Below are 13,949 nucleotides of genomic sequence, written 5' to 3'. Positions count from 1 at the left end.
CCGCTGGCAGACATGTGATCCCATTTGTTCAGATAGACCCAGGTCTGGCTCACCTTTTACTCTGAGGAACCGTTCACTCATTCTTGGTTTGCCAGTGGAGTGGGAGTGATGTGAACGCCACTGTGCCCCATGCCCTCCCCACCCCGCTGTAGTCAGTGGCACATTGTGGCCTTGGGTGTGCACACACCATACACAGCTTCTGTTCCTGCGCAGGAGGCAAGTGTCCTGAGCTCTCATTCCAGAGCGCTGGGGCTTTAACCTTTGCACATGGGCCCCAGACATCAGTGGCCTATCTCAGTAAGGTAATTTCTGATGTTTTTCTCCCTGGACCCCAGGAGATTTACTGCGGGAGAAGTTGACCCGGATTTGCAGTTGGTTCCGTCATGTTAGAAAGGCCCCTGGCCTCTGGCTGGGGTTCCCTAGGCTACAGACGGACCTGTGTTGTTGTCATGTTCCTTCCCAGGGGACCGGAAGACTGCACTCCTGGGAAGTCTCCAGTAAGTTGAGGGTCCACACTCATGGTTGTGTATATGCACATGCGTGGAGTGCACATGCATTTGTGTACACTCACATGCACATATGTGTGTGTGCACATATGCAAGTTGGATATCCTGCATCCAGATGCTTGGCACCAGAAGCATTTCAGATTTTGGATTCTGGAATATTGAATATGAATATATATATAGCAGTGGGACCGAAGTGTGAACATGAAATTTATTATGTATATGCACCTTAGACACATAGCCTGAAGGCAGTTTTATACAGTATTCTTAATAATTTTATTCATGAAATGATCTTTTATGGCATGGACGGTTCCACTTGTGGCATCAGGTCAGCACTCGGAAAGCTTCAGATTTTGTAGCATTTTGGGTTTTCGGATTTTGGATGCTCAGTTTTTACGTACACACAGCAAGTATTTGATAATGTGCTGCAGGCTGTTGAAAGGCTTTGTTTCTGCTCATAATTCCTTGAGTGAAGCACTTAGGTTTATTGTTGCCCTTCCGTTTCTTAATTTAATTTTTGAACGAATTATGGACCACTCCTTTTTAAGCAAATGCACTTGCGTGTAAAGAAAAAGGCACTTTCTTGGGTTTATTTTAAATGGAAATGCTATAGTGCTGCACATCAGGCTTCACCCCGTGACTATAACATGCACCTGGACAGCTCAGCGTAGTCTGTTCACTTCTTCAGAAGACGTAGGAAGGATCGGTGTGGTCTGCAGGGGGCAGAGGCTGGGAAAGCAAGGGTTAGTATGACATTTGTCAGTGTTCAGAAAGAACAGAGCAAAACGGAACAGGAACCCTGTATCAAAGCCCTCTCCCTTTTGCTCTCTTCAAGAAGGTGGTTTGGGATGTGCTTGCCGAAGATACTGTTGGCGTCACAGTGTCTAGTTATGTACCCTGTGTGTCAGCTGTAAGGACAGTATGTGCCCTGGGTCATTTCCTCTCCCCACTTTGTGTCCATTCCCAGCTCTTTTTTTTGGCTGTACTGGAGATTGATCCCAGAGCCTTCACACTGAGCTTTTTATTTTTTATTTTGAGACAGTGTCTCACTAAGTTGTCCAAGAGGGTCTGGAACTCGTAAGCCCCCTGCCTCAGCCTCCCATAGTGTCCCCTTCTTTGAACTAGGAACTGCTGTTTCAGTCACCTGTCTTGAGATGTCCTTGTTTTTAGCCCACCAGCCAACCTTTGCCTTTTACACTCCACCCTGTGGCCTGCTGCCTGTGGGGCAGACCGTCCACTCCAGGCCTCTTTCGCTGTGCTGTGCCTTACACCTGTGGCCTCACCCCCATGACCTGCACCCCAGGTGACCTGCTTCAGTGAGGAAGAAGCCTGAGGGGTAGCGAGCCCTGTTCTTCTGGATTCCAGCTCCGTGGCCCAGTCCAAGGGAGGCTGCTTAAGACTGAGGAGTGGGAGGGCCTGTTGATAAACAGCCCCCACCCTGTTTTACTCCACTAAAAAGGATGGGAAGAGAATAAATTATGCTGGTGCACATGTTCCCCTGTTGTTCAGACTCAATAACTTCTCAGTGTGTAACACACTGCTTTTTGGATTGCATCCCATCCTGTGCTTCTCTTGCAATGTGACTTTTGGCAAGTTGCTGTGACCTCTGTGTGCATCAGTTTTGTCACCTGTAAACCAGACATAACTGTAGCGTCTGTGTAGATGGGGGAAGAGGCTTTGTGAATGTGGAGAGAGCATAGTTCGGTGCCTGGGCCACAGTAGCCTTTATGTGTTCGTTTTTTTGAATGAGAACGCTGCCTTTTCTCAGCAGAAAAGAACATTCCAGTGCTAGGTAGCAGAGGGCTACCAGAGCAGCCATGAATGAGGGCTGCTCTGCTGTGTGCTTGGTGTAGCTAATATTATTAGGTAAACCAAGCATGTCTGAGGGAGGTGCTCTGGATTTATCTCTGTCACTGCAATAACTGGGGATAGGGTTAGGATGGTGCATTTTCTTGGAGCTAGGATTTCTCCTCGCCCCCACCATACTCCATGGAAGATTGTCAACTTTATCAGCTTATCATTTGCATTTTCTCTTTCTTTGGAGACTGTCACAGTCTCTCTGTTGCTCTGGACTTCATAGTACTGTGTCAAGTTTCCAGAGTCCCCCAGCACTCAGTAGGAAGCTGAGCTCCACGTTCGTCCTCTTTGTTTCCAACACCAGGGTATTGGATCTGCTCCTTGCTGGAGACTTCTGTATTCTTGGCTGTGCCACTTACTCCCCAGGTGGCCTTGAGCAGTTTCTGAACTTGCTCAGGTGGGGTTAAGGAGCTACTTTCCTGCACTTTAAGGGTACCAGCTGCCATTCTGGCCAGGAAGGTTTTTTGCCTTCACTTATCCTTTCTCTGATAAGGATGGAGCCTGGGGTAATGAACAGAGAGCAGTAGGGGCTGCAAGGCCTTGATGTGTGTGTGAGGGCCCCTGCATGCCTTATCTGTGTTGCCCAGGGGAGTGTCCATCATTCATACCTGTAGAGATGCTACCTAGCACTGAAATGTTCTCTGACACACGTAATGGTCATGTCTCTGTCTACTGAGAGTCCATTGGTGGTTCAGGGGGTGGGTACTCTGTCAAAGAAGTGAATATAATAGAAATGTTCTAATATACTATCAGTGTAATAGATATATTATATACCATTAGTACAATAGAGATGTGGCCCTGGGTACTGGAAGCTGAATACTCTCATTGTGCTATATAAACAACCTTTTTCCCTGCCTTGGAGTGATGCCCCTTCTCACTTTCGTAGCCACTCTTGGCTGAGAGTAGAGGCAGCAGCTGGCTGGCAGTGGCCTTGGAGGTTTGGTAGCTGGAGGGGACGAGGCCCTGTGCAGGTGACTGCATCCTTGCCCCCACTCGAGCTGCCTGACACTCAGCCTTGGTGCTGTCTGCACATCCAGTTCCTGGGCCTGAACGGAGTTGCCCGGCCCTGTTACAAATGTAGTGGTTTGACCCAGTGATAAAGTTGCCATTGAAAAATCTCATCCTGGAGACTGTTTTTGTTTTTGCATTTCAAACACTGAAAACGGAAACTCCAATATGAGTTGTAGCTTTCCCAGCATGTTCTGGAAGCTTAATATGTAAATAATGATCGAAGGAATTTGACTTACTGTTTTTGTTTTGGTCATCTTAATATTAAAAAAAAAGTTCTGGAGGGGATAATAAAGACAAAGCTTAAAGAATGCCTTGGCTGTTGTTAGAGGAGATTTTAATTAAATCTCCAGCAGCTGGGTATGTGAGAGTAACTCCCTTCGGGAAGGGACTGTTGAGTTTGAGTCCTGTATGGTGTGTTGCATAAATTTTCATCTGTTGAGTTCAGCTTTCTGTTTCCCCTTGATCTTCTGCAAATGGGTGGGAAAATTTGAGATTCCTGTAAATTATGTATCTTCTTTTACATTCTCAGAGGTTTATTTTGGGCCTGGATAGGAATGTTCACAAGGTGAGGGATGATACAAGTGTCTATACCACATGCAGGTTTCCATTGTGACCAAAAAGCAGTCAGTTCTTTGGTTCAACCAGCAGCTATGAGCCAGGACTCCTGAAGTAGCTGTGTCCAGACTGGGAGGTTGTGCATATACCCTCATACCTGTAGCTCCGGAGTGAAAGTGGCCCTTTCTATGATAATCAAGGCCTTTTTGAATCTTTGTTGGTGAGCAAGGATGAGTCTGACCTTTCAGAGCACAAAAACCATGTAGGACAAATACATGCTCATCACGTGGATATTGACACTAAATGCGCATGAATCATTTGTCAGGTAGAATGTACTGCTAGTCACTGACCAACACTCCCCCACTCCCTGCACACACAGAACCAGAGGGAGAGAGGGAAAATACAACCCGTGCTTCGGGCTTGAGAGGTGAAAACTGAATCTGTCAGCCTCGGGACAGTTTCCCCTGCAATGGCTGGGCAGGTTTTGAAGGTGATGTTTAAGGGACCCTGTAAGGGAATGAATGGAGGAGTCTCATTACCAATGGGGAAGGAAAGCACAAGCCCTATTTTTCAGCTAGAGTAAATGACTCTAGCTAGTGTTGCCGGTGAGGAGGTGGGCCTCAACCCCCCCTAACACTTGGGATTGAACCCAAGGGCTTCACACTGAGCTACATTCTCAACCTTTTGTAGTGCTTTTTCTTGAGAGACAGTCTTCCTAAATCACTAAATTGCTTAAGCTGGGCTTGAACTTGTGATCTCTCTGCCTCAGCCTCCAGAGTGTGGGAATTACAGGCATGTGCCATCACACTCTGGGATCCTGGGACATTTATGGGCAGGACAGTGGAGTAGAACTCTCTGCAGTGATGGAAAAGTTTGTACCTGCATTGTCCGATAAAATAGCCGTATGTGGCTGTTGAGTACTTCAAATGTGGGTGAGGGTGGCGAAGGAAATGAACTTCTAATTTTATTTTATTTGAATTAATTTAAGTGTCAAATGTGGTCCCACGGCTAGCATATTGGGTCGCACAGCTGGAGGAGCCAGAACCTGCTTATTGCGTGAGATTTTCTGGCTTTTAGAGGTGTGCAGGTTAAATTTGGCTAAGAGTCATCACTCTACAATCTTCTGCTGCACAGAGATTCTGAAGAGCCCTTTTTAAAATTAGCATGTGTTTGTGACACATAAGACATTTGTTGTGGGGTGTTGGTATCCTTTTTACTTCTTCCTTCTCTCCCTCCGGCCTCCCCCTCCTCAGACCTCTTCCCTTCTGCATGTAGTTTGTCTTTCTCCTGTCATCTGTCTGTTATTTTGCTCTATACATTATTTATACCTTGGGTTCTACCTTCCTGATGCTTGGCCTCCCTCCTGAACAGTCTGTTTTACTCACCTGAGATGGGAACCAGGCCTTGGTGTTTCCTGAAGCTCCAGATGTCTATACGTGGAGGACCATACAAGATCCGTGGGGATTTTCAAAAGCTTAGAAGCCGCTCTGGTGTGTGATTGCTTTTATTTTTTTTTTTATTTTTTTTTTATTTTTTATTTTTTATGGTTTTTCTCCGGTACTGGGAACCGAACTCACGACCTTGCGCTTGCCAGGCAGGCGCTTTTGCCGCTGAGCTAAATCCCCAGCCCCGTGATTGCTTTTAGAGTCTACATCTTTCACTGAGGACAGTCACCCCTGGCCATTAGAGTAATCAGCAAGGATTAAATAAAAGGTTTTGTTAAGGAAAAGAACGAATGTTTGTTGAGGTATGGGCATGAGTCTAGATGAGTCACTAAAGAATGTGCCTTTCCATGCCTTCTTTGGGTGGGAGTCAGACCTCATCTCAGCAAACCCATCCATTAGCACTTGCAGTGGACTGTAGATTGCATAGAAACAGGTCAGGTGGAAGAGTAAATCTGTGAATACCCAAGGGCCTCTTGAAGTTGTGCTTGAGCAGGTGTGGGTGAGCTGGGCTTTAAGGTTCCAAAGCCAGTGCTGCCCTCAGATTTACAGGTCAAAGTGGGATTATGAGTGGAGAGGGTAAAGAGGCTGGGTGTTTTATGGGTGGAGGGGTGCGGCAGGCATGCACGTATGTTTTCAATGAGAGAAGCCCAGGAATCAGTCTGTATATTTCATGGTGGAACTCTGAAACCTTTGTTGAATGAGAGGATGAATTAGTACCTACCAGGCCCTGCACCAAAGTGTTGGGGCTGAGAAACAATTTTTATGTCTGTGTTTGTAAGACAGAGGATTTGAAGAGGTTAATTAGGTTTTCCTAGGTCACAGGAGTAAATGGCAGACCAGGGTTTAAAGTCTAAAATTGTTCCTGTGAGACCATGTTACTTCCTTGTTGTAAATACATATGTGAACCGCTAAAATCATCTCCAAAATGCATTCAGTGGATCAAGAGGGGATCAACTAAGATTCTGGATTGAGGGAGATCTGTCCCAATCTCTCATCTCCATAATGCAGCTATTGTAACTGTTAAGGCTCTTGGGGATCAAAACCTTAGGGGAGAAGATTTGTTTTGATGTTCTTTATATCTGGCAGCTTGATCAATACTGAACATGTCAGAGGCATCTAGTGAGAGCCAGTTGATCAGATCCAGAAAGTATAGGTAACTGTTCTTTTATTTCTTTTAGAAGAGAAGGCATGAGGCCTTAAGTTTTAGCAGTAAGCCAGTGCATTTTAAAACTTACAGGTCTCTGCCAAGAGGTGATTAGAGAAGTCTTTAAACCATCTTGGGATTCATGTAGCAGAGGGCTATGTGCTTTCTTTCTGAAATACACTATTGTAAAGCCACCCTTGCCTGGTTCTGTTCTGGTTTATGAAATCTCTAAACTTATCTCTTACGTAAATAAAGAAAAAACCCAGCAGACACACTGTACCCTCAAACGTAAGTATCAGGAATCTTGGAATAGGCCACCCCTATGGCCTGTGCCCTGAATTCATCCTACTGCTAGCCCCACATAGTTGGGGTGGGGATGAAAACAATAATTTTCTGTGACATAAAAAGGCCGTGAAGTTCAGATTTAAGAATGCATCCATAAAGCTTTATAAAAACTAGTCCATTCCTTAAGGTTTTATCTGTGGCTACTTTTGTGCTGCAGTGGCAAAGCTGACTAGTTGTAACAGTGATTAAATGGTTTTTTCTGGAAGGATCCTGATTTCCTTAAAGCGAAATACTGTGGGAAGAGGGTTGGATATAGAGGTAGAGGTGGAAAATACAGTTTTTTTCCTCTTGTTTTTCCCTTTCGTTTTGTTAAAACTTAATGCTAAAAATGAATCTATCTTTCACAAGCTTTTTCTTCCTTCCTGATTGGTATATTCCCGAATTGAGTCTTGATTGGAGGACACAAAAGAACGGAATTAACAGCTGATGATAATGGAGACCATGAGCGTGGAAGCTTTGGGATCCGCCAGCAGGAGAGTTCCTGTGCTTACAAGAGGAACATCCTGCACATCTTTACGTTTTTGAATAGTTTGTTTTCTGCCTTTACATCGCCTGAGGAACACAGTGTGAGAAAGTTCATCTGGCTGACTTTACTGTGTGCACTATGAGGAACACTTGACATAACACATGGGTCACAGGCTCTTTCAGTCAGTGTGTGTCTGTGCCTGTGGCTGGCTGATTCACAGGGCCTGTTGTGATTGGACTCACTTTATATGGAGTCTAAAGTCCCAGCTTCGGATGAAGAAAGAATTTGAGGGAACTGAGGCTTTTTCTTGACCACACCTTGAGGGTTGCTTCTCTCTGATAGGGTCTCTGTGTTTTGATGAGGGGTTGTCTTGGAGTCGAACAATGACAATTATAATAACGACAATGTTAGTCTTTCCACTGATGATATTTGAATTTGGGTTTATTGATTTTCACTCAACTAGACAGAAGTCCAGAGAAAGGCCTGCCTGGTGACCGTGTGTTCACAGTTGTCCACGGGAGGTTTTAGAGAGGTGTCCACAGGAGGTGACCGTGAGACGTGGACTTGGTGCACTGCTCCTTATAAAGTGTGTCTCAGTGTTCCAAGGTCACGGGCTCAGATGGTGAGCAACAAATGAGCCAGAAATGAGGAGCTTTGCTTTCAAGCCCTCCTGTCTTACTGTTTTTCTCTACGTTCTTGCAGTGTCTTTTCTTCTTAAAGAACTGAATCTTAAGTACAACTTTCTCATTTTCTGTGCATGTTAGGAATAATGTCCAGTGTTGTGAAAGTTCTGTTACTCTTTTGTAGTTATGGGTGATTTTAAAAAGTCAAATCATTGATAATGACCTCTTCATTCCTTTCTTTACAATTCCTTGTGTCTGACTGTGCCTTAGAAATTATTTGCCATTTTTCTTATAAAAGAGGGAGATTAGATTATGATAAATTAATGAAGCAGCAGCAGCCCTGCAGTACCACTCATAGGAATAGGATTTTCACACTTGTTAAAGTCAAATTTAGCTGGATGTGGAAGCACACGCCTATAATACCAGCACTTTGGAAGGCAAGGTAGGAGGATCACAAGTTTGAGCCTAGACTGAGCAATTTAATGATTTATTGAAATCCTGTCTTAAAATAAAAAATAGGACTGCAAGTGTGAGCCCAGTGTGAAGGCCCTGGGTTTAATTCCTAGTACTGGAAAAACCTCAAATGTAAAGGTGCTTTAAAAGATACAACCTACCATATGAATGTTCATAGCGATATCATTGCCAAAAGTAAAAACAACCTGATTGTCCACCATTCACCCTGGATGAGTGGAGACACAAATTGTGGTGTATACACAATGGGGTATTACCCCACCATAAAAGGAACGAAGTGCTGACTCATGCTGTGACTTTAGATGAACCTCAAAAACATGAGTCCTTTTAAATTCAGATATAAAAGGTCTCACCGTGTAATTGCATTTGTGTGAAGCTTCTAGAACAGGTAAATCCTAAGAGATAGAAGAGAGATTCATGGTTGCCAGTGGACAGGGGATGGGAACTGACTACCACATGGGCATGGGGATTTATTTTGGAGCCATAAAAATACTTTGCAGCTATTTCGAGGTGATCATGATACAGTATTATGAATGTCCTAAATGCTACTGAACCGTTCACTTTGAAATGCTTGATTTTATGTTAGATCAATTCTACAGTTCTATAGCAGTTTAAAAGATTGTACACACACACACAGCCATGTGCCTGCCTCATGTCTCTGCATATGGTGTGCTTGTTGCATTGCCGGAAGTTGTCAGCCCTGATGCCCTTGATCTGGAGCCTGGACTAGAGAGGCAGGCACAAGCAGGGGCAGGTGGAGGGAACATGTTCCGGGTCAGAGCTCAGGAAGTGGCTCCTGGGCTTTCACTCCTTCCTTCCATAGGATGGTTGCTGGCAGGGGCCTGGGGTGGCTGGCAGGTGGGACAGACTAGTGAAGGATCAGCATCTTCTAGAGGCTTCTTCCAGCCCTCAGGGGAAGGGAAAGGCTTTGCCATGCAGCCAAGGGCCAGTTTGCTTTGAGTCTTGTCAGCTGTGTCAGTTCAACCTGGTTATTGCCTTGCTTTTCTGAGCTAGTTTGCTGTCTTTTGAAGTGGAAATAGTGCCGGGGATATAGCCCAGCAGCACAAGCACCTACCTGGCAAGCGCAAGGTCCTGAGTTTGATTCCTGGTGCAAAAAAAAAAAAGAAATTGAAGTGGAAATGGAAATGATAGGAAGACTTACAGGTTGGTTGGAGTTCTCACATAGCAGTGCCTGGAAGAGGTTTAATAAATACTCTCCAATTGGCTCACTGAATTCTTAGAATGGTTAGGGCAGAGCCCTGTGCCTTCAGAGGTGACATGCCTAGTGGGGTGCTGTTCAGGGGTCCCCGTCCACCTCGCCCATCGGAGTCCTTGGGCTGTCCTCCCTTTAGTCACCGCAGACAGCAGCCTCCTGTGTCCGAGGGGAAGGGATCTCACATTTGGTGGCACTGGTGAGACTGAAAAGGGTGTAGGGCTTATCAGCAGCCCCCTGCGCTGCTCTTCAGGTGGGGCGGGTGCTGTTGTGGAATGTGGTGGTGTTTGTGAGAGAGGAGAGGGAGGGAGGGAGGGAGAGAATGTGGTGGTGTTTGTGAGAGAGGAGAGGGAGGGAGGGAGGCCGCTTGACACACCACTGTCCTGGCCTCAGGACCAGCAGGAGAGACTTGCAGCTCCTGTCCAGGTCTCTTGCTATAGTAACGTGAATTAATGAGGCCCATCTGTGCTGCCTCAGAGCAAACGAGAATGAAGTTAGAGCACTTAAAATAGCTTGGGGACGGTTGCAGAGCAGCCCTCGCCCTTTCATCTCCCTGGGGACTTGTGCATGGGATTTTGGAATCACAGCTCTACATCAGTTCCCTTGGCATGCCCACACCACATCTGGCTCCTGCATGTGCTTGTGGCCAGTTCTTCTTCATGTGCAGCACTCATAGGCGACATTGTGTTCCGGGGCACATGCACTGTGAGAATGTGTGTGGTCTTCTCTGGGGCCTGTTACTTCATTCGGTGAGGCTTTCCCTCCCTCATCTCTGCTGTGCTGTCTCTGTGCATTTCAGTGTCATTGTAAAGCACGGCTCACCTTACCAATGCCAGTCCAGCGCAGAGTAGTTTCATTTTTAAGTGTGGGGTCACCCTGAAGGAGATCCTCATTTGCATGGCCCAGAGCCAAGTGTGTGGATTCGGTTCTTAGAGTCTAAATATGAAGTAGAAGTCAGCTTGGCTCTCTGTCCAGACAGTAATGAACGGCCACGTTCTAGGGGAGCTCCGTGAGGACTCTGAATTCAGTAGTGTGAAGAGAGAAGTAGTCAAGGGGCCTTAGCTGCGTGGTAGCAGTAGAAAGGAGACCCGTTTAAGAGAAAGACAGCGCCCGGAGCAGTCTAGGTGTGGCTAACTACTAGCAGCAGAATACAGAGGTACTTCAGGAAGACAAGGGAAAGACAATTGTCCGGGAAGGTCACAGTCAGTCTGGATGGCTTCACTGAAAGTAGCAATGATGGAAAATTAAGGAGGCTCATGGCTTTTATTTTAATGTGGCAGCTACATGTTTCCTTTTGGTGACCAGGCCTGTGATACTCAGAGGGTCTGTGTCCCAGAGCGTTTTAGACGAGATCAGGTGCACTCAGGGTGGCATGGCCATAGACCCAAAGCATTTTGAAGAGATGGTTTGAAGTGTTAGAGGAAGAGAAGTACTGCAAGCATGTCTTTTCTACTCGTCTCTGGAGTTACCCTCTTTAACTGCTTCTGAGATGGGCTGTTTTGAGTTCTTAGTAATTTCTAACTCCACTGCCCCCAGAGTAAACACTCAATTAAGATGACCTCGTGAAAATTCTTGGCCAGCCCTGATGTGCTGTACAGATGCTGTTGACCCCAAGACTACAATCTGTCATTTAGTCGTGTCTCTCAGATAATGATGTGTAGCGGTTTGCTGAGCTCACCATGCATTTCCTTTGAAATCAGTAGCTTCCTGTTGACTTCTGAGACTCCCCTGCCCATGTAAGAAGGTCAGAAGTCTCCAACCACGGCCTGCATGCCTGCATGGGTGACCCTGTAACTGATTCTACTTGCCCCTGCCACCACTTGTCCACTCGTTTTGTGCTTAGGCGTACAGGTCACATAGCTGTCCATCCAGGATGCTGACCCCTGGGCCAGGCATGCCCTTCCCCGGACCTCTGTATGGTATCAGTTCCCAGTCCACCTTGGAAGGGCCTTCCTGACCACCCAGCTAACACCCCCACCTTCTTCCCATGGCACCTCCATTCCCCATTCTCTTCCTCTGCCCTATTTCATGGTACTTTGTTTGCATGGCCTCTTTTGTCTGTTTTCTTCTGGTAACATGCAGGCTCCATGAGGGCAGACATTGGCATGTCCTCATAGTAACTGGTGCTCATAAACATTGAGTAAATGAATGAACATGAATTTTAAATCAGTAATTTTAAAATCAACCCATGCAGACAGTGATATTTGGATCCTACTAGCAGAGCAGGAGCAACGCACTGGTACCATCTGCCTTTATATAGTGCAGGGAGACACTGGTGTCACAGTGATCCATTTTCTTTTACCATTTCCAAACCCCAAAGAACAAGCATAATCTTGTATAGTCACAGGGACCCAGGAGATGTTTATGGTTGATACATTGTGTCAACTTGTCTAGAGGCCTGGCCAGTGACTCAGCAGTTCTACACTCTAGGATGAAAAGGACAGGCCCTTACCTCCCTGGGATGTTCGCATTGTGTTGGTTTGAGAGTGACTGAGCCCGGGGCCTGGGTCTTTCCTTTGTATTCATCCTGAGCCTGTGTAAGAGGAGAGCATGGAGATTATGTGAGTGCTACACACCCCCTGGGTGGCGGTAGCCTGCTTACAGTGCAAGGGAGGAAAAGAGGCTTGTTCCCTGCTTTTTGCTCTTGCTTCTTTTGCTGTCTTCTGCTGCCTTGAAGTGTTGCCCCTGTGCCAGGCCGCCCTGCCTTGGAGCCAGCTCCTTATAGACTAAAACCTCCACAAACCATGAAGTAAATAAACCTTTCTTTTCTTAGTTTTGGGCATTGGGTATTTTTTTCGTAGCAATGAGAGAAAAGTAATCAAGATAAGATGTTAGTACGTCAGGTGATTGTGGTCGTTTTGCTTTGTATCCCTGAGAGTGTATAAACAAAGACACTGAACACTAGTGAAAACCAACCCAAAACATGTCGTAACTCATTGTCTGCATTATTTTTGGCTGAGACCTTTTGCAGTGCTGTAATATCCTATAAAACAAACAAAAATAAAACTACTGTGAATGAATTCCTTAGGCAGTTCTTTTTTTTTCTCTCCAGTCCAAGTCTGGCTTCTGTCTGAACAAGCTGCCTTTCCATTTAAGATATGTCATTAAGAATGTGCGTTTCGAGTTTGGAGTGAGCTATTTTGAACCCTCTATCTAGGCTGCATGGTCATCTCCATTTGTGCAAACATCAGGATCTAAGCGTGTTTTATTCGCTTGGGTTAGTTAGCATCATTTGTCACTACACCTCAGTGTAGCAAGAGGGTGACACCTACGCAGTTTCTCAGGCTGTGCTTTCTACTAATTGTTTGCTTAATTAGAAAATGAGTAAGTATTTATAGAGAAAATAGGATGTGAAGCTGTGGGGATGCAACCTTCTCTAATTGCACCGTGCACTCGTGAGCTCTGAAGGGCTGCACTGCGTTGTGTGTGGGTGTTTGGGGCTGTGTTCTGTTGCTGCTGTTGACTGAGAGGTTCATTTTTTGCTAACATTTCAAGTAGAACAAAAGGAACACACTGGCGGTAAACTCAGTTGGGAAGATGAGCTTCAAAGTCAGGTACTGTCAAAGTGGCCTATCTAAACCAAGGTGTTAGTGCTTGTTCAGCATTACCAAGGCCCCACAGATGTGTGGGGAAGGGCCTGTCTGTGCCAGAGGAGTTTCTTGCCCTTCACAGGAGCGAAGTGAGTCAGATCTTGATAACTGAGCTTTGTGGAATTTGCTTGTGTTGGGCGCAAGCCTGGAGAAATAGGGAGGAGGAGAGGTTCTGGGTTCGGGGCGTGGGGCTCTTTTCAGAATGGCAGTCAGGTTTGATTGGTTTCCAGACAGGTGGGATCTTCATTTCAAGAGGACTGCTTAAACCTTTTCATTTCTGTTTTCTGGTCATATTCAGAGGTATTGATTTCCTGCCCTCTTATTACCAAGTCTGGCCTGCTGTGGAGTGTCAGGACGTACTTGAGGGTGAGGGTGACTTTGAAGGTCTGTTTGCCATACTGAGACAAAATGGCTGCCTGGAAGGTTATAGCTGGCTGAGTCACACAGAGTGAGGAATCGTTTGCAGATGCAGTAGGGGCATGAGAAAGAGAAGGGTGGTTTGAAACTGGAGACTGCACACGGCGAATCCCTGCTGTAATTGTGAGCTGAGGGGTGTAATCCCGGCTTTGTGTCTTTGGGACTGAGCACATCTGGCAGCACCTCCTGGCTGCAGCATCATTCTCCAAGAAGACAGTTGTAGCTTCAGAGCCGGGATAAAACATGCCTGACCAGAAGAGTCATATGGAGCTCACTGTGCCAGTGTGAAAACAGAAATGGAGGGAAACA

General features: G+C 46.0%; 1 protein-coding gene across 7 annotated transcripts in view; it reads left to right on the top strand.

Moving 5' to 3' along the window:
• Mtss1 (metastasis suppressor 1) overlaps positions 1-13,949 on the top strand; it is a 141,670-nt gene that overhangs the window by 41,748 nt on the left and 85,973 nt on the right. The gene's annotated exons all lie outside the window — the stretch shown is intronic.

This window comes from Chinchilla lanigera, unplaced genomic scaffold (genome assembly GCF_000276665.1).
Source record: "Chinchilla lanigera isolate Chin_1 unplaced genomic scaffold, ChiLan1.0 scaffold00139, whole genome shotgun sequence".
NCBI classification, from domain to species: Eukaryota; Metazoa; Chordata; class Mammalia; order Rodentia; family Chinchillidae; genus Chinchilla; species Chinchilla lanigera.
Note: the sequence above shows the minus strand (reverse complement) of the source record. Positions and strands in the feature narration are given on the sequence as shown.